The sequence below is a fragment of the Anas acuta genome, chromosome 2 (genome assembly GCF_963932015.1).
Source record: "Anas acuta chromosome 2, bAnaAcu1.1, whole genome shotgun sequence".
Classification (NCBI taxonomy): Eukaryota; Metazoa; Chordata; class Aves; order Anseriformes; family Anatidae; genus Anas; species Anas acuta.
In genome coordinates, this window is record NC_088980.1 from 128969615 (window position 1) to 128990370 (window position 20756).

Below are 20756 nucleotides of genomic sequence, written 5' to 3' on the forward strand. Positions count from 1 at the left end.
TATCCCTATGAAACATGAAAGAAACGTGACTTATAGTTCACAACTGTTTTTTAAAATCCAGGATACCATTAGCTAAGTTGTTTGTTTTCAAGAGTTACTATCTTTTACTCCTTAAATACCTGTTTGCAAGAGCCAAAAACTTCTCTGCTCCAAAACTGTTTTGGTCTTTTAGACATTTGTTTATTTACATATGTTCTACTTGCTATTTAATTCTGTTGGAAAATATTTCAGATAATATTTTTTCCATTTTTTTCCTTAGCTCAGCCATTTTGCAAAGTTAAGAAACTAGTGGAATCTGGGGGGCAGTCTGAGCTCAGTAACAAGTCGGTTCTTAAAACACGTTTGACTTTCAGGAGATAATCTCAACAGTAATGCCGCCTTTTATCTAATTGACCTGTGAAATCAGACTAGTGTCTAATGACCTCCCAAAACATCTGTTGTATTGTTTAAGGGAAGGTATTTCAACAAAAACATGTTGATATTTGGTAAAACATTGTTCAGAGAAAAAAAAAGGTAAAAGTAGAAAAATGCAGAAGACATCTTTCCATCCACAAAGTTTTTAATGGTAGTTTCCAAATCAATTACCCTACATTTAAAGTTCCAACAAAACATCAGAAGAAAGCAATTTCAGGACCACTTCATAAAAACAAAGGAAGCCTTTTCACCATACTGTAATTAGACAAACCTTACCAACAAAAGGTCTGTTTAACACATGGATCGCCTCTAGTTATTTAACAGAATCACAGAATTGTAGGGGTTGGAAGGGACCTCAGGAGATCACCAGGTACAACCACCCTGCCAAAGTAGGTTTCCTAGAGCAGGTATTTCACTTAATACTCTTCCACAAGTTAAGGATCAACCCTGGAAGGAAAGCTGGTAGGTAACAAACTAGCTTGCTAACATGCCGTTGTCCTGTACGCTGGAAGAGCCCACTGAGGACCAGCATGCTGATAACAAGAAAACTGCACTGGGTCCAGCATGGTTGGTCTTCCAAGGTGGGCAATCCAGCAGAGCAGTCAGCAGCAAATAGCTCAGGCATTGAGAGAGGCATTGCTTTACATCTCCACTGACTTGGATGGAGATGCTGCGCTCCCATGAGGACCTGGCAACTCATAAATAACTAAATGTACATGTCTCAGCCTGGCGCTGAATTCCACTCTGCAACTGGGTACCCAAGCTCCCCTCAGACTATGGCGCCTTGGCAGGCTCCTATAGGATGCAACTTATCATACAAGCTTCCCAGCTAGGTTAAATGGACCATGTCCTAAAAGTAGCTACTTCTCTCTGCCGACTACAGGGAGACCTCGGGTGACCAGCTTCGCTGCAGACATCCTCCGTCTGAGTGTCCTGAAGAGCACTCCAGGCTGGTGAGGCAGAAAATGTGTGTATTCATGTTGTAGTTCTGGGGCTGCATATTAGTTGGCTCTCAAAAGCAAAAAGTTATGCTCCTGACAGCTGTAATGACAGAACTAAATTAAGAAAATAGAGTTCAGAGAGGCAGAGAGATGTGGTTGAGCTTTGGATGAACAAACCTTATTAACTGACCAGCTACCATCTATCTAAGCAGATTAAAAGAATTATTATTACAGCTCTAGTTTAACGGTTTGGAAAACTGACGTTTAAAGTTGCTGCTCAACATTCAGATATTCTTAATGCTGTGCAGTAAATTCGTTTTTTGACACCTGCTTGTACGTACACTGTAACTCTTGCAAGCTAATGGCAGCGTTCAAAAGTATCGGCAAGAGCAAATCAAAATGTATGCCTTTTTCAGAAACAAATTATTTTTGTGACTTCATGTTTTTACCAGATAGCAACCATAAAAAACATGTCCATCGCAACAAGAGCCCAGAAGAAAGTCATTTATATTACAGTTTCTTCAGATCAAGCCAAATGAAATTAGATTTCGAAATCCACAAAATATAGTCGTATGAAAACACTGTAGCATCTCTTCGTATGCCAGAACACTGCATGTGAAAGTTCTTATATTTGATTTCTCAGAAACTACCTCTAAAGCGTCATGTATTTTCATGCTTTTTAAGGCCATACCACTTCCTGGAAAATAAATAAATAAATAAATAAAAACAGAAATCGTGCATGCTTCAGGCAGTCCTACATATTCTAGCTGGACATAGATTACGCTGTCCCAGTTGAGTGATTTAAAATTGCATTTATTGTGATGTTTTGTGATTGAAGAGGCCAAAGCCTCCCTAGGGGAAAACTATAAGGTGGTCTGCAAACCAATTTAAGGAACACACATTAATTTCTTAGCTTCAGAAGGTTAATATGTGCCCTGGTTTCACTTTAAATAATGCCACCCTTTTATTAACCAAGGGAAAGACAGTAACTTTCAAGTCTATAGAGCGGAAAGCAGGTTTTTTGTTATTGTTTCTGTGTTTTTACATTTCCCTCCCCTCTCAGAATATGCAAACCAAATTTCAGAACTCCCAAATCTATATATCAAAGTACCTTCAGGTTCAATGCCAAATACTAGAGTCAAGAAATGCCAGTACAAATTTAGTTCAGCTCCCTTGAGCTTACACATTAAGATTAAATATTTAATTACATGATGACATGCAATTTTTTCATTACCTGTGTTCTAAATAAAAACAAACAAATTCTGTAATGACCCGGCAAGATATTCAGATCTCCATCTCATTTCAAATATATGACCTCAGTAATTAAAATTACACAAGCATTTACCTTGCAGAGAGACATACACAGTCAGGTAAGAATTTTCTTAAGAATACACGAGTTTGATCTTTTCTTTTTCAGTGGACAAACCATTTTTGGAAATAAAATGCATCTTCCACCAGCAAATACTACTTGTCATTATGTTGCCATCTAATTCTGAATGAACAAAATCAGCAGAAATCTCCTCCTTTTGCCTTATTTTTTCAAACAGGTCTATCACAACAATCAGCTTATCAAAATATTTTAACTCCCATTCTGAAAATACCAGCTATTTATTATTTTAATCTGCTGTACAGACATCAGTCTAACATTCAATTAGAATAAGTGGTTATGAATCACGCATATTTTGGGAATTTCTGACCCAATGCTTGGGTTTTTAATATTTATTGATAAAAATATTGTATTTCTAACAGAAATCTACATACAAACGAGCAAATTAGGAGAGTGGCAATCCTGCTTTATGACTTCGAGGTGTCTGAGCTCGGATATCTGCCTTCTCTGCCGACTTCCACCTTGGCTCGGATAATTGGAATAAAGATGAATGAAAATTTAGGCCTGCAGTTTTAATAGTAACTATTTGTTATTTAAATTTCCTTTTCTGCACTGAACGATTGCAAGAATGTGTGCTCAGAATTAAAAGGCTGCTCTTTAGCATCAGCACATTGATTTCTTGGGGTCCTTGCAAAGCTTTTCACATTGTTTCTGGACTGGAGATATACACCCCTCTAACTGCCTGTCAGACATCATTTCTGCTTTATGAATAAATAATACGATGCCCAAGGGAAGCGTTGGTCTAAGACAAAAAATCAATATGTGTCTAGCATGTGTTAGGCCGTTGTACAGCTGAAGTCTGTCTCAAATATGTGGAGTAATTTTAATAACAAAACAAATGCTCTCTAAACTGAGCTTAAAGGAGGGTTATTAAGAAAGCACTGCCACTATTTCGCTGTGTATCCCATTTGAAGAATAATAATATTGCCCTCTTAAAATGCAAATAGATATTCGTATTGCAAAGTATTTGGCAATTACTTATCTACAAATTTCTAATATACATGTTACAGAGGTATGGAAGCAACTAATTTTAACTTTGTTCCTCTCAGAGCAGTTTTGGTACGAATTTGTGTAATAAAGCTGTCTGCTACTACAACTGCCTTAATTTATATCTTAAAAATATCCTCTTCCAGAAATGCTTTCTATTTTTACAGAGGGCCTGGGATCAAAAGTGAAACAAAAGCAGGGCAAATTAATCATTCATGCAGCTCCCTAATCGCCTTAGTCATTCCTGCAGTGTAAGCCTATTTGCACACCCAGCACTGGTTGCAGATCCAGCATCCACCACCAAAGTCACAGTGATGCAAACCCATCGCAGGAACACCTGAACCCCTCTACCTTTTCAGTATGGGTCAAAATAAGACAACTTTGCCTACTGTCACAAGGGAGGTCTTTAATTCATTTATACTACAGCTGAGAAGAGCTGCTCTCTCACAGCTCCTCATCTCCCCAAAACATCTCCTTTCTGCTGTGTTTCTCACCAAAGTCAGCCTCACACATGAAGCCTGTGAGGACATAACTGGGGTACAAAAGGGTACAAACCTTTGGTGCTTTTTCTGAGCAGCTTTGAGGTTCAGCAGATCAGCAACCCAAACAGCACCAGAGGAAGAAAAAGAAGAGGCAAAGACAAGACAGCGAGCTGTCATCAGACGCATGAACAATCTCTGAGACCACTGACTCCAAGCCAACAGTGTCTAGCCCAGGGACATTGCCCTCAAAGGTCTTTTTCCCCTCCACCACTGTGCAGACCTCTCAGTGCAGATCCTCCCCCTGGGAGCATGCTGACAAAGCAGCTCCTCCTGCTACATTCACATAATGAAAAGCACAAACTTCATGTATTTATGACCTTTTCAGGTTGAGGAGCTGCAGCTGAGCGCCCTGGCCTGGGGGTGGTTAGTGCTGCAGGAGAGCTGGCCATCTGGAAGTGCAATCTAAAGAAAGCAGAGGAAAAACCTGATATCTTGGGGAAAGAAACCTACAGACATGCAGAAGCTACAGCTGAGGTGTTCTGAGGCTCACACTGAAGGACAGCATAGAAGAGCCCATCAGCATACATACAAAATATTTTTTTTACCAAATAGAAGAAAGTGAAATGGTAAAGACATGGAGAGGTGGCTTTCCAGAAAAAGAAAAATCCAGGAAAAAGGAGAAGGATCAGGATGAAGCTCGAGTGTATTTTTATTGATGTTGAATAAATGCAAACCCCAAACCACTGGTAGTGTTGGTGGAATGTTTGTGTTTAAACGTTATTAGGGAAGTAAGCAGGAAGAGAACTGAGAGCTGAGCAATTATTCCCAATTTACTTCAGGAACAGGAAGGCTCCAAATTCTGAGCACCAAACCAGCACATCCTGTGCACTGAAGGGACTCTGGGGGACCTGTGTGTCCTGCCTCTCTAATGACGGGCAGAGCTGGGATCCTGATGGTGCTTCCCCTGTCCTGATGAACAACGCCATGTTAGCAAGCCCTCTCTGACCTGCAACCAGCCAGCACCCTGTCCTTCAGACACACACCTCCTGCACTCATCATGTCAAGGCTGGGCCTGAAAACCCAGTGCAGAGACACAGGAATGTGGCATACCGCGGTGAAAGCTGTCCACTGCCACCGCACACCCCAAAGCAGGCCTTCACCTCCTGCCCCCCCCACATGATCCTGTGATTCTGTATGTGCAGGCATGGTGCTGAGGGACATGATTTAGTGATGGGACTTGGTAGGTCAAGTTGGTGGTTGGACTTGATGATCTTGAGGGTCTTTTCCATGATTCTGTGATTCTGTATTTCCACCAACCCCTGGCTGACAGGACCACGTGGTGTGGGACACTCAACCAAGGCACGCTTGATTCAAACTGCCTTATGTATGGGGCAGCCCCTTCCCCGCTGGCAGAAAGCAGCATAATTTTGGTGATAGTTGCACCAAAACTATCCCAGACTTGTGAGGGCCATAGAGCAGATTTTATCACTCTGGTCACCGCTGATCACAATGAAGAATAATGGGGCTATGCAAAGCAAGCACACTTCAGCAGAGCAGAAGCAGGCAGTGATGTATACCCCATGCCACCAACACGTCTGTCACATAGCATGAAATTACACCAACGTGTGGTATGGGAGAAGGACACCAAAACAAGGAAGGGTTTTAAGCTGCAGGACACAGCTAAGAAGGAAGCTGTCACCTGAACTGTGAAATTTGTTTAGGCATTTCTTGAAGAAAAAAATAATACATTTCCTCTGATAGTATAAAACCCACAATTTGTATAATTATTTACATTTAGCTATGCTTGAAGAAAAAAAAATAAATTAAATGTATCTTCTTACAAATAAGAACACAGATTTTCAATTAAAGTTCTGAGCATTTTTCCAGAAATAATAAGAAAACTTGCTTTCTAGGTCAGCAAATGAAGCAGTATTGTGAGCTGAGTTCAAAGGGCAGCCCAGCGAGTACCCAGAAGACTGTCAAGATCCTGCAAGGGATCTCCTAGTCTAGAGGCAGGAGATTTTGATAACATCAAGGAAAATCTGAATTAAAGACGAGGCCCAGTTTTGCAGCAGTCCTCTTGTGTACAATATGCAGTATGTGAAAACTGCTGCCAGATGCCCACCTTCTCTTCCCTTCTGTTTGGAAGACATGTTCAGAAGATGGCATAATTAGACTATCAAATACAGAATGAGCAGCAAGTTTGAAGCTCTGATATTTTATTATATATGTAGACAAAAAAAACAGAGTATGACGCATATTGTCAAAAAATACTTTAATGCTATTTTAAATGATCAGTTATGCTTCCTAGAAGTGACACTGGCCGCAGCCTCTCCACCTCAGCATGGTAGAGCCATACCCACCCAAGGGGAGGAACCCCTCAGTGAAATAACCAGACCCTTCTGTGTAGGCATTGCACCTCCCTAATTGCTAGCCACACTTGCCTTCCTGACCTCAATCTGAACACACTTTCTTCAGCCACTCTCTGAACTACACTAGCCAGTTGACCCAGAGCTGGTTCGTTGTTTTTAACACAGCCAAAAATCCCACGCTGCCAGGGTGCAGTTTGATGCTATTTCTCCAGCAATAAAACTGGCAGAAAGGATCCTGTCTTTACCACTCAGCCTCACTCAAGACAAAACAGCTGCTTCTGGGTTGTACTACAAATGGGAGCAGAGAAGTAAATCCAGATTTTTAAAAGACCCTGAAGCCCCACCAAAACATTTTTTTTTCAGCTCCAAGATTCTCAATTTTTTTGACCCAGCAGGAAAAACCGCTAGACCTACAGCTGTACTCAGATGATGTAGTCCGGCTGTCTAATTCTGATGGGAGTATTACACAGCATGATAACCTGCTCACAATTTCTGATTTCCTGTGCAAGAGCTCAGCATATCCAGGTCCTTTAGAAACGTAGCAGAGTCATCGGCGCTTTCTTATTGCAAACAGAATTTCCAAAATGATGAGTGATTCAACAGGAAAGAGAAAGACCCCTCACCTTGCAGAGGTGTTTCATTTCCAGATCTGAGTATCATTCACAGACAACAGGAGTTTGGAACTAAAACACTTCATCTCTGACAGATTAAAGACAACTATCACAATGCTCTGGCTTCCACAAAGAAGCATGGGTAATATTAAATTGATTTTATATGGATTTTACCTTTAAGGTGTCTGGCCAGGTTTTTTGATTTCTATGTTCATTTTAAAGGCAATTACTACCAAGAAGCAGTATTTCCATCAATTATACACCAATTATATTTATGTATTTCACATGGGCACAAGATCTGGGACTGAAGTATCTCTGCACTATGTATGGATAATAAAAAGAGACTCAGAGAGGGGCTTGGAGTATATTCACACAAACTCATTCATTGTAGCTTAGGAGATAGCATGTCAAACAAGTTGTGTAACCCAGTATACTACCACAGGTGTGCTCTCAGCTTTTGCTTCTCAAAATCAGTTAAACCATTAAGTTTCTCTCAGCTAATGAACTTTCCTTTAGGAGAAGCTCGGGTCCAAAGAAGGGCGACGAAGCTGGTGAGGGGCCTGGAGAGCAAGTCCTACGAGGAGCGGCTGAAGGAGCTGGGCTTGTTCAGCCTAGAGAAGAGGAGGCTCAGGGGTGACCTTATTGCTCTGTATAAGTACATTAAAGGAGGCTGTAGCGAGGTGGGGGTTGGCCTGTTCTCCCATGTGCCTGGTGACAGGACGAGGGGGAATGGGCTAAAGTTACGCCAGGGGAGTTTTAGGTTAGATGTTAGGAAGAATTTCTTTACTGAAAGGGTTGTGAGGCATTGGAACGGGCTGCCCAGGGAGGTGGTGGAGTCACCATCCCTGGAAGTCTTCAAAAGACGTTTAGATGTAGAGCTTAGGGATATGGTTTAGTGGGGACTGTTAGTTTTAGGTCAGAGGTTGGACTCGATGATCTTGAGGTCTCTTCCAACCTAGAAAATTCTGTGAAACATGCACAAGGTCAGTCAGCATGATGTGGTCACCTTGAAAGTTTTTCACTTGTGGTCTTATCAACATGCTGGAAGTGAGGAATACCAGGTTGGTATGCCCTAAAATAGCATTGATTCCCTGGAAAGTTTCAAGGCTATCTTTGTGCTAAGAAAGGGACTTGGAGTGTTCACAGTATTTATCAACTGAGCCACAAAGTGAGTGCATTGCATACAACAAAATGAACTGCACAAGTTAACACCTTATATTCAGAAAGAACTGAACACCCTATTCAGTACTGATAAGCCCTTGAGAAAAATCTCTCAAACTGCAAATACTCACTCAGCTGACTGGCTAATTAAGTCAAAATAGCCAACACTAGGATTCACTAGCTTAAAAACAACACAACAATCCACCATTAACAAGAAAACCTAATTCGATGTAAAGAAGGTAGCTCCTAGTCTAGTGATAAGCCTGCAGGTCACTAAGCAGCTGTCTGTCCTTCTCCTCCCAAAATAAAAAGTTTCTTCTTTTCCTGAACTCAGTTTGGTTAAAAATAAAACCAAACCAAAACAAAACAAAACAAGCAAACAAACAAACAAACAAAAAAAACATTGTGAAAGTGCAAATGACTGCCAAAGCTTTGGAAAACAGCTCTTTCTCTCAAGATCTATTTGTTAACTTGCCATTTTGAATAACCAGAAGCATAGGTTTAGCCCCACCACCACTAGATTCATCTTTTGGTCCAGTGCCACATTATCACTTACTAGAAAAAGCCACACAACAAAGTTTGGGATACTGCAGTTTTTGAAAAATCAACATCTGCTAGATGTTGGGAGATCTTAATTATTTAAATGGCAATATGGTATAAAATTGATTTTGTTCAAATCTCATCAGAGCTCCAGAAATGAATGAAAGCAGCACCCTATATACTGAAGACTTGATCTCACTGGTCTCCATGCAGTGGTATCAGGTACAAACAGCAGATCGCATGTTCAGACTAACTTCTTAACTACTATATTATTCTCTGTACCTTCTGACATCCTGCTTTGTAACTTAACTGTGAAGTACGAACTCCCAGCTGTCTATTTTGTTATTTGTTTTCTGTCCATATACATGGACACCTCATTAGCTATGCTTTCAGAACAGGCTTTGAAACAAGCAAAAGCAATATATAGATCTGTAGCATCTACAACAAACAGCAGCAGAAACAGCTTTTAAGAACTTGGCAAAGTGAGCAAAGATGACAATTTCTGATAGGCACCTGTTGGTTTCCTTAATCAAAACAGACCTACCAAGCAAACCTCCCAGCACCAGAAGCAGATAATGAGGTAAGGAAAAGCTTTCTAAATAAGCATGAAAATAAACATATCCAGCTGATTTCACCTTTTGCAGCTGGGGCTGGAAGTACTGCTTCTTAAGACATGGAAAGAACTGCATTTTCAGAATATATCATGTCTTTATTTTACACACACATGCTTACATCTTACCCAGCGAATTATGGGTCATGAAGCTGTAAGCAACAGCTTCCGTAAAAGCTATTTGTAGTATCACTGCTACCCAGTGTGATTGCTTAGCACCGGCACGCTCATAAATTGCAGGTGTCTTCATAAAGTTGAACTAAAGCCAAGCTGACCACCACAGGAAACAAAAAGCAGACGCATAAATAATTACCTTGGAGTCTCTGTAGGGCTTGATGATTCAGTGATATATGGTATTGACAAACGTTTCCTCCTAGACAAAAAAGGAAAGAAAATTTCACAGCTCTGAACAATTATGCCACACTATGAGAAAATAACAGAGAATATACATTACCTCCTGTTTCTTCAAATTTAAAATCATATTCAGAGAAAGATACTTTTAGAGTTTTCCTTCCTGTACTTAAAATGCCCCAGTATAACTAATATAGTTTTTAAACTCATTATTTTTGTTTGTTTAATATCTTCTGACTTTCGAAGATCTTATGAAGAATTTAGGCTGAGAATTTTGAAATTTTTATTCTCTCATCTATATATTGTTTCCAATAGTATGGATCTCATGGACCAGATCAGAATGAAAGGTTCATATACATAAAGTTAGGGTAGTTTATACCCATGCAGTGACCCTTAGAGAGGTTTCTGAAAAAACAAACAAACAAACAAACAAAGTAGCTTGGTTTGTAAATTGACAGAAGAAAATACCTTCTTTTCCCTGGATGCTTATTCCAAATGTAAGGGGTCTTACACCTTTAACTTTGTAGGGAACTGGTTTGCTGTATTATTGAAAGACTAGTTTAAACCACAGTTGGAGCACATCTTCACCAGTTGGCTTCTTCAAATGAGTTATGACTTTCCAAACTCAATTAGCTAAAGCTATGGTCCAACTTCTCGAATAAATAAGGCTGTACAGTGCTAACCAGTAGGATTAGGAATTCTAATTACTGCCGAAGTAAGTGAAAATAGATTTAAAATAGGCTAGTTCTGAAGGAATATGCCATTTCTTCTATGCCACTAATTTTCAGAAGAGATTCATGTTTCTAAAGCAGCTTAAGAAATCAGGGATCCTGTCAGGCTATCTGCCTGCTCAGACCACAGAAGGATATGCTGATTCAATTACTTTCTTTTGACGTAAGCCCACATTATAATTAGTGTAAGCACATATTACAACTCAAACCCTTTGCACAAAGAAATTATTTTTTTTGCAAGCATTAACCAGCTGTTTTGCTAGTTCAGGCCTCCCCATTGCTGGTATAGTCTACTAAAAATAATGCAGTGCAAGCTACTACAGAACTGTTGCTTGGTTACATTCTCAATTATCACAATGCTGGCCTTACTCACTCAGTGTCAAGGTCAAAGCAATTGTTTCTTTGCTTTAATGATGAAGTATCCTGTTTATAAAAATCTTATCTGCTTCCTACTTGGTAAAATATTGCACATTTCAGTCAATCATTGGTGCCTAGTCCTGCAGAGAGACAAAGTGTGAGAAAATGACCTGCAGCATTAATTTTTGCCCTTAACACAGATTTTTTTCTCCAACTCCACCCAAAATGTCAACTGCCTCACAATGACACAGGCATCAATGTTACCAACATTTCTTTCCTTCTTTGCCAGGTAAATGTGGCAGAAATGTGTTAACTGCGTATTTATTGCAATTCTTACCTCATCCAATCACAAGATGAGCAAAGTGGCAATTTTTAATTAGCATGCATCTCTAGCCAGTGCTGTAGGGAAAGCTAAAGCAAGCAGGAATTTTCACATCGGTTTTAAATGTGCAAAGTTTTTGGTCCTTTGCCTCTGAGGGCAGGTGTCTGGCTGCAAGGACTGCAATGCTCCCCAGGCTACTCTACACTGCTGAATATTTCATAGCCCCTGAGAAACACAGCTGTAATCAACATGCCAATAATGAAATGGGCGGCGATAATACAGCAGAGGTGAAGTGCGCCATTAGAAAGCATCATTGCTTTGGCTGCTACTGCAGGATAGCTGTAACAATTTATCATATTATTTGATAAAATAATAATGTTATCAGCTATGAAATCAAAATGTATGTTATGCCAAAAAAAAAAAAAATAAATTAGAAAGTGTCTCAGGGGGCCAACATGAATAGCAAAGAGAAAAAATCAGGATGAGTGCCAAAGCAAACGCATTCAAGACAGAAACTCCACTAAATGTATTAATCACCAACGTCAATTACATACATGCACGTCAGGAGTACTAATAGAAAACTAAGCTTAAGGAATTTAAAAGGAAAGTCTTTATAAATAATGCCACAGAACAAGCAAAGAAAAAAAAAAGTTAAAAAGTAGCAAACATTTTTATTTCAATTAAAGTTTGTAGAATAACCAGCTGATGCCCTCGCTTCTTTGTAACCTCAGGTGTTTACAGTCAGGTCTGTATTGTCTGGTGCTGGTCAGTAGTGAGACACAGTGAAAGAAAGTCCAACAGCAAGACTACTGTAATGGCATTTCCTGGAGATAATGCCATGAACTATGATTAAGGATCTCATGTTGAAAAGCAGGATGACCCAAGAGGTGAAACAAAGTGGGTGAATATCAGTTTGTACCCATGAATTGTGCAGGGAAGCTTCACAGAGAGTAATTCTTCCTCTCGCTTAAAAAAATTCCCCCCAAACCTGCCTGTCCCTAACACATAAGCCACCCTAGGTTTCTGAGAAAGGAAGCTCTGACTGCCTATAGAAATGTAAACTAATGTCACAGATAAGGCTATAATAGGTAGGTGGTGAAAGGGGGAAGGTCATCCATCAAGAGACATGTGGGTGGACAGCGAGGAATTCTCCATAAGCATCCCTATCCCCAAAGATGACCTATACACATCTCTATTAATTTGGATTGATGTGTGGCTCAGACCACTAATTCTCTACCCCAAACTGCAATGATGAGCATGGGTAAGCTGGAAAAGGCACGGTCTGGCTGTAAGAAACAACTTTCTCCAAACCTCCTCCAGAGCAAGGGGAGTAGTAACTGAGGCCAATGTGGGCAGAAAAGGGTTGAGGCTATCTTCCCCAGTACACATTTCCCCAGACATCAGAAGAAACCCTGCTGAATCACGGCCCTCATGGCTGTAGTCTTTTCACATTCCCCTGCCAAGCAGTTACTGACACCCACAGCTCCTTTCTGACACTGAAGTGGCCTGCAATTAAGTGAAGGCTGATGTTGGCTCCCTTTGTTACTTGCTCAAGCTCACAAGACTAAGCTGAATGTTATTCCCTGAAATTAAAGAAAGGTTTGGATGCGAGACTGCTGGTAGGTGCACTTGCAACACTGCGTGTTGCAAGGAGAAATCTTGACAGACGTGTGAAAATGCTCAATGGGATGCTGCAGATATGACTGAAAAGAGAAAGCTAACAATAGTGGGGAGAAAAATATTACACTATTTGAGAAAGAACCTCTATGTTAAGGAAATGTCAGCCTAATCATCTTTTATGTGTTTTAAAAAGTATTTCATAGAAACTACAAGAATCTAAACCCAAACACTTTTGTAAAAAAAAAAAAAAAACTGATATATATTAATGAAATAATCAACATATTCTCTTCGTTCAGTCCCTTTGTACTCAGTATGTTCTCTATATGCATACTCTGTATTTTCATTTCTTTCCCCACCAGCAACAGACAGGCAAGGTGGACAGGTTTAATATTGCCAAAAGAAAATCTGGTGTACACATGTTCAGTGCAGCGGGGGGAAATCAGCTTTCTCTAACATCCCAGAAACATCACCTGTCACTCTGAAAGAAAGGGGTGTCTCAGGGTGATACTGCACTGGAGTCATTCCCATGCTTTGATAATCAAAGGACTCCTCCTAGTGTTATATTCCATCTGCCAGAGAAGAGATCACACAGATAGACCTTCCAGCCAGATGGAGTCACCACAAATTCTCTTCATCTATCAGGAGCTCAGACACAATTGAGATGCTTTCATTCATATTCTGCTTTCTCTCCTGCAAATACTCAAAGATAAGTTGCTCAGACAAACTCAGAGTTAGTTAGTTTAAATGTCACAGGCAAATTTTCTGCAGCTCATTTTTTCTTTCATTTTTTTTTTTCCCAGCATGAAATAATTATTTTTATTAACTCACTGGGGATCACACCTTCCTTTTAGTATCTAGGAAAAAGTACAATGTGACAGACAGACCCTGGACAATGTAAGGTTGGTGGAGCTGTTCTTTTAATTGCCTCATTAAACATCCAGATAGTAGTTTCAGTAGTTGCAAATTTTGTGCAGTATTGACAGCTGTCTTCTGTGTGTCAGCATCCCAATCTCATCCTTCTATAAAATGGGATGACCATGGTGATACAGGCTTCTGTAATTTGTGAGGTGCCTTTGATTTACATATATAGAAATATATATTTGTATGTATATAGAACTAATTCTGAAGGAAGGATTATACATATATACATATACATGTGCAATCCTAACATCAAGGGTTTCCCAAATAATGCCCAACTCCAAAATGGGGCTCTCATTTCCAAACTGACTCTTCTGAGATGCCAGGGCAGGCAGCAGTTTACTGCTCACCAGCTCTTTCTCCTTGGGTAACTGACTCTACTGGGAGCCTTGCAAAATTTGCAGCATCATATTAAATCTTCCAAGCCTATGTATTTGCCAACATGTTGAGAAAAAGGACTTGGAAGATGGTAACAGCATTTCCTGATGATAAGTAACAGAGGTGAGGCTGGCAGCAGCACTGCTTACTAAAGCTGTCTGGCACTTCTCTCTTGCAGAACCATTTTCAACTGTTTAAAAAATGCAGCCTCATGCTAAATTTTCATTAAAACAATGCTTGTGTTTGTGAAAATAAAGCCAAAGAAAAATGTCTTTCCTTGCCCAAGTTAAGAGGTCTTGGCAACCTTTTCCTTTGAGAAGCTCCAGTATCTCTGCTCTTTGAAGTAGGGACTTGACATGAACCAAGAAAAAAGCTTTCTGTCAGAGAGATGCTTTTTATTGCACGCTGAAATGGAAGAGGCGTAATACTGTGAAAGCAGGAACAACAGTAAAGAAACAGAAGAGTAAGGAAAAGAGGGGAAAATCGGGACTAAGAGATGTGAGGGGAAGATAATGGATGAGAAATGGCAAGGAAATTTGGCTGCAGAGGCAGGGAGAAAAGCAGAGTAAAGGAGGGCAAGAAAGTAGGGAGGAAGGAGAGCGAGAGAGTCAGTCAGTTTAGGCAAAAGCTAGGGAGAAAAAAAATGAGTGAAAAAGGAGATTGGGAACCATTTGTATGAGAACAGGGTGAACTGAGATCCCTCCAGTTGGAACAAGGGAAGTCTGGCAGTGCCTTGGCAGAGGCAGGAGGACACAGGGCAAGGGAGACAGCAACTGAGACCCGAGAGGCTGTGTGAGAGGCTGGCAGCAACTAGAGTCAAGAGAAAGCCAGGAAAGTAATGTAAGACCATTTGGGGAAAAAGAGAAAACATACAGATTGAAAATAGGAAGAGTGGCTGCATATTTTGTCAGAATTATCAAGAAGAACCTGTACCATTAAAGCATATTCACCTTCACAGCCAAGTCCGTGAAGGAGTGCAGGTACACAATCATAGGACATTTTGGGAACAACTGGTCTAGAGCATTTCTTCTGCTTTACCTCATCTCTCAGCATTGCTGGCACCAATAGCAGAAAACAGTAAAATAATATATGATATGATATGAATGACATGATACTGTAGTACAGTTCTTCACAACCATGAAATTCTAATGCTTTGTTCCTCTTAATGACGCTATACTAATTTACATTAGCTGTGGATTTTGTTCAAACTGTCTTTTTTAGACATGCCAGAGGCTTGAGAGGTCTGCCATAGAGCGTCCTTCCTGCCCAGGGAAAACCAGGCAGGCCTCGTCTCTAGGTGCTGCCCCTCCACAAACCACACTGCATTGGGGTGAGAGAGAAAAGAAAAGGGGGGGAAACATTTCCCAGTCTCATCCTGATGGGTCACAGATACGGCATCCCCAGATCTGAGTGCTCCTGGGTCCACTGGTGTAAGCATGCCCTTAATTATTGCCATGGTAACTGCTAAGTACACAACCACCCATCCTCACGCTGTATTCTTTTTGTGCATTTTAATTCATGGAACTGGCACACAGAGCCCAGGAAAAATGACTGTGAGGAGTGCTTATTTATTTACTGAAGAAGCGAAAGCAGTGGTTCTGATGATGGCTGCTGCTAGAGTTATGGATGCACCAGTGTAAAATACTGCACTGAAAACCTTTCCCATGACCCAGCACTGAAGTAGTTTTTAAAGCAACTCAGCAATACACTTAGATGTCAACAGCAGCCTCTTCAGCTACTGGAAAAAATTGGGGGGGGGGGGGCAAGGGAGAGATCTCACCACTGTCTGAGGCAGTAGTTTCAATAAAGTCTAATTTCACATAATAAAGCTTAATTTCATGTAATTGTCTAGAGCAAATTCAAGGGGAGATCCTGGAGGGTGGGGGGAAAGACAGGAAAGGCCAGAGAATAAGCAGCAGCCTTCCAGTCTGCCAAAAACATAAAAGCTGATTTCCTTGCATTCCACCTCCTCCCTTCATTACCCATTAATGAGGTTTCTGTGCCCAAATCAAAGCTTCAGGCACCATCTTTCAGTCCTCACATCAGCTAGAGAAGTCCGACTGTTTACAGACACTGAAACTCACCATACAAATAAGTACCTGGCAAGAGTTGGCTCTATGTAGCGTGGAAAAAGCACAGGAGAATGTGAGCCTCACCGTTTACTCATAGCACAGACCAGCCCAAAACAGATACTTTTAATAGCAGCATCTCATTTTTCTGGTTTCAGAATAACACAAACAGAATAAGCTCACAAAGGCTTTCTCCCAGGACTTCCCCCACACCCTGCAGAGTGTTCTCCAACAACATGTGATCTGGTTCACGCCTTTGGAGCCAAACAACCAAGTAGTGTTATGGTCTCACATCCAAAGGCCTTCCCGCAGCAGCACACACCAAACTCATGCCACTCATTGCCTTGGGGCTGCATCTCTTGCTTCTGAAACAGAGAAGCCCGTTTCAAAAGCTTTGGCGAATTTAAGAGTGTTTTATACCAACTAGGGATTAGATGATTTCCTGCAGACTCAGGAATATTGTTATTGCAGCTTCTACCACTTCTTTTTTCCTTCATCTAACAGCTGACTTGCTACCCTCAACTGCTCCTTTGCCTACACAGTCTCTATGTGATGGAAATAAGGATGAAAGACTAAAGCTCTCTGTGTCCCTCTGAGTAAATCTCCTATACCCAATGTATTACAGAAGAAAATATATACTGGAAAGAACTCCCTCCAACAGGGAGGGAGTTTGGGGGCTGCAAATTGTTCCTCTAAAACTAAGATACAGCAAGGTGAAACTAATGAAATGGCTAGCGGCACAATAGCCAATGTGCACGCTTGCCCATTATTCTAGACCCAACTGTGAGGCACCATGGGTACCTGGTACATTTAAGGATATTATCCAAATACCCTTCTCTTTACCTTCTTCTTAATGGCATAAGTTGTCGCTGGAATACAGAGCGCAGCAGATGATCATCACATGCTACAATCTCAGCAGACTTGCCTTTAATCAAGCAGCACAGCTCAAAAAGGCATCTCACTAAGAAAGTACCCTGCACCTCAGCCATAGAGTGTTTGCTCCAGGAAATCTGCAGATGAAGCTGAAAAATGTAGCAATTTAAGAGGAGCAAAATTGGACAGCAAGAACATTCACCTTTTATCTGAAAATGATTCACGAGACACCCCTCCAAAGTGTCAGACAGCAGCAAAGCAGTTCATCCACTATTGATAACCCAGCACACCCCAGCCATCAATAGCCATTTGAGTACTCTTAAAGTAGATTTAGCTTCATCTTCATTATTTTCTGTATTGAAAGACCAGGGACATATTCATGGATGTTTATGAAACGGCAAGCGAGCAAAGTATTGTATGTTTTATTACTCTACCAAAGAAAAATCTCGTTCAGACACAGCTAGCGTATAATTTCTGTCTCTCTAAAAGCTGGAAGGCAATCATTAGCATGCTGGATCTGGCAAGTTCATATTATCTATCTGGTAATTACAGAAAGATGGAGAAGCCTTCAAAATATACCCTCAAATTTCTGCATTTACTACACACCTGATCAAAATACTACCGCCATTACCCAAATTAGCACATCTTTCCCATAAACCATTACTCAGAACACATTAACATTAATATAAAATGCATCAAATAATTATTACGGGCTGTACCCACTACATTTTATCTACCCTTCTGACTTCAAAAGTAAAAGCTGTACAATGACAACCTGAATGCAGGAAAATACTTTATTGACAGTGATGACAAGCTAGGTTTCACCGTAATTTGCTGGCCATTACTAGCCCAAATGAACACTACAATACAGCTCCAGTTTTTCAAAAATGTATACCATCAGTCAATGCTATTCATACCGCAGCAGTGTCAACATGCTAGATGCACACCAAAAGATAATCCCGTCCTCCAGAGATTGCTGTATAAAAGGATAGAAAGATGAGAGACAAGGGAGACATTAGGACATACATATGCATTCATATACAACGTAATTGGGATGACTGGCCTGTGTCTCATTATCTCATTTATTCATGCTTCAGGTAAAGCACAGACGATGTTAGGGGAAGATCACAGAAGCTGGGGTAAGATGGCTATCCAAGGATCTGGACGAACAGAAAGAAAGCAAACTGAACAAGGAAGGAAAAAAGAGGTTCAGCCAAAAACAGTGCTTAGGGGTTAAAAAAAAAAAAAAAAAAAAAAAAAAAGCACAAAACCAACACTCAAAGCTGTACAAATGCACGTCTAAAGCCAGTGGGATCAGGACCATGTTATTTGGTTTCTGGATTACCCAGAGTCAGAGTTTGGTGACACCGGGGCAGCACAACACAAACACAGAGCTGTCTCCAGCCCAGTGAATGCAGCAGCTTTGCGCAGAGCCTCCTACATTATTATGGGGACAATGACACATGGACCAGGATTCACCCTGGTGCCAGGCCCAGCCCCGACATGTTACCTGGCCAACAGCAGACCACAGGAGCACCTTGACTTGCTGGGACAGATCAAATAAAGCTGGAGTTGGACAGAACCTGTACCAAACTACCCGGGGGTTGTCACACTGGGTTCCCCTGAAAATCCTCGTCTCTCTTCTCATCAGCCTCTTCTACCACTGTCTGAACAGTGGAGAACCCAAATTGTAAAGTTTGCCAAAGCAAAGACACAAGGTTTGTGCCTAAGGTTAGAGAGAAGCTTCTAATCAAGCCAGGAAACAAAAATGGAGTCAATCCCAGCTGAAGAGCACTTCTGAGTTGTTGTTCAAGGCAGTCCCCAAGCTTGCTGTCAGAACAAGATTCAGCCACTGCCTAGTTACTTGTACCACGGCTTTCTTCATCACTGCTCCTGCTCGGGACTTCTACCACCAGTTTCGCCTCTGAAGAGGGTTACACCCAAAACCTATGGCCTCCAAGGCAGTCTGAAAAAGGAAAATTCAGCTCAGGCTCACCACATCGTTCAATGGTGCCTTATCTCCTAGGGATTAAAGGCAGCTTCCAGTGCACTCCTTCTACTGAAGGGCACCGTGTCACCACCTGAATGACAGGGACTCTTATCTCCCCAGCTTACACACCATTTTAATTGCACGGGGGCTGGCCGCCTGGTCAGGGCCAGTGGAGATAAGGTGAGAAGCATGCCTGAAGCCATTTGGGCAGGAGCTGGAGGCAGCCTCAGTGGGAACCCCTTCCCGACCATCGCCCAGTGCTTTATTTATATGCATCCTTAGTATAAGACAACGATACAAAGACTGCAGTAAAAACACCCAAGTGCATGCATCCTGCTCAGCGCTAATTCCTGAAACTACAGCAACAAACAAATAGATTCAATTACCGAGGTAGACGCTAACCCAATTCAAGAGGATTGGTACATATGTTATAACAAGATGCTGGGGCCTCAGCCTGATCACATTTACGTGAAAAAAAATCATTTTATGCAAATCTCCTATCCTGCATGGCCTTCACTTGTGGATAAGAAAAACAGTGGTGTGCAGAGATTCACGATGCATGTCAGATGGGCAATTTAAGGTAAATCATACCATTCAGTTATGCAAGACATATAACCTGGGGAGAAAGTGTGTAGCTTCAAAGTCATACATTATTTATAAATAATACAGCCATCTCATGAAATATCCAAAAGGCTAACCATCCATTTTTTTCCATTATTTTCCTTCAGTTTCAGAAATCAGGGGAGAAGCTAAAGATGAACATTTACCTAGAAAGAGGTAGGTTTTAGGAAGGATGGATTTGCACAGTGAAATTAGTTACAGGCTTGCAAAAAGCTCTACACGACCTGACCACAGCAGGATGGCTGTACCCACCTGTGTGAGAGGAAAGGAGAAGGCAAAGAAAGCCAGCTGGAGTGTGCCAAGGAGAGAAACTGCTCCCCAGGGAGCTCTCAGCCTCCCAGGACTATCACCATTCTTTAAAATCACTTCTTCCTTTCTGCCAATTCCTTTTTTTTTTTTTTTTTTTTTTTTTAATGTGAAATCCAAAAAGGGCAGTGCAGATTCACAAATCCCAGCTGCAGCATCCCGGCACGTGGCATGCTTTCTGTCAGCAATGCTGCCTCTTCAGAGCACGGGCTACACTCTGCGCAACACAGGGAGACATCTCCGTACCCAGCTTGCCAGTTTCTCCCAGCACTTCTGTTTCTATATGTCAGCAGTCTGACACCTTCTCATCCTTGTCACTCAGCAAAGCACCTGCCCAAATTCCCCTGTGATGAACAATTAAACTATCTTTTAATTCTTCTCATGTCCTCTCAGCAGCACGGTGATCCTGCATGCCCACCAGTGCTCTTACAGCTACCCACCTTCTGATATCTATGTGGTTTATCATTTACTTTCATGTTGCAGACTCTCTGCTCTTCAAAGTCCTTTTTAGATCTCGGTGTTCAGCTTGTATTTGACTCAACACAGCCTGGCTGCTTTCTGTTGGATTCATTAGGGGCAGATACCCATATGCTCAAGAATAGCTTTGTAGTCTGAACAACTCCTAACATTTGTGCTTTCAGCAGACCACTGTTTCTGCTTGCTTGTATTCAGATGCAGATGCCTTATGTGATTTTTACAACGTGTTCAAGCAGCC

The 20756-nt window shown here is 41.2% G+C and overlaps 1 protein-coding gene across 1 annotated transcript in view; it reads right to left on the minus strand.

Moving 5' to 3' along the window:
* The window catches only part of PAG1 (phosphoprotein membrane anchor with glycosphingolipid microdomains 1), a 108690-nt gene that overhangs the window by 72966 nt on the left and 14968 nt on the right, over window positions 1-20756 (minus strand). The window contains exon 2 of the mRNA XM_068672166.1: window positions 9819-9878. The gene's annotated coding sequence lies outside the window, so the exon portion shown is untranslated. The remainder of the gene's footprint in view (window positions 1-9818; window positions 9879-20756) is intronic.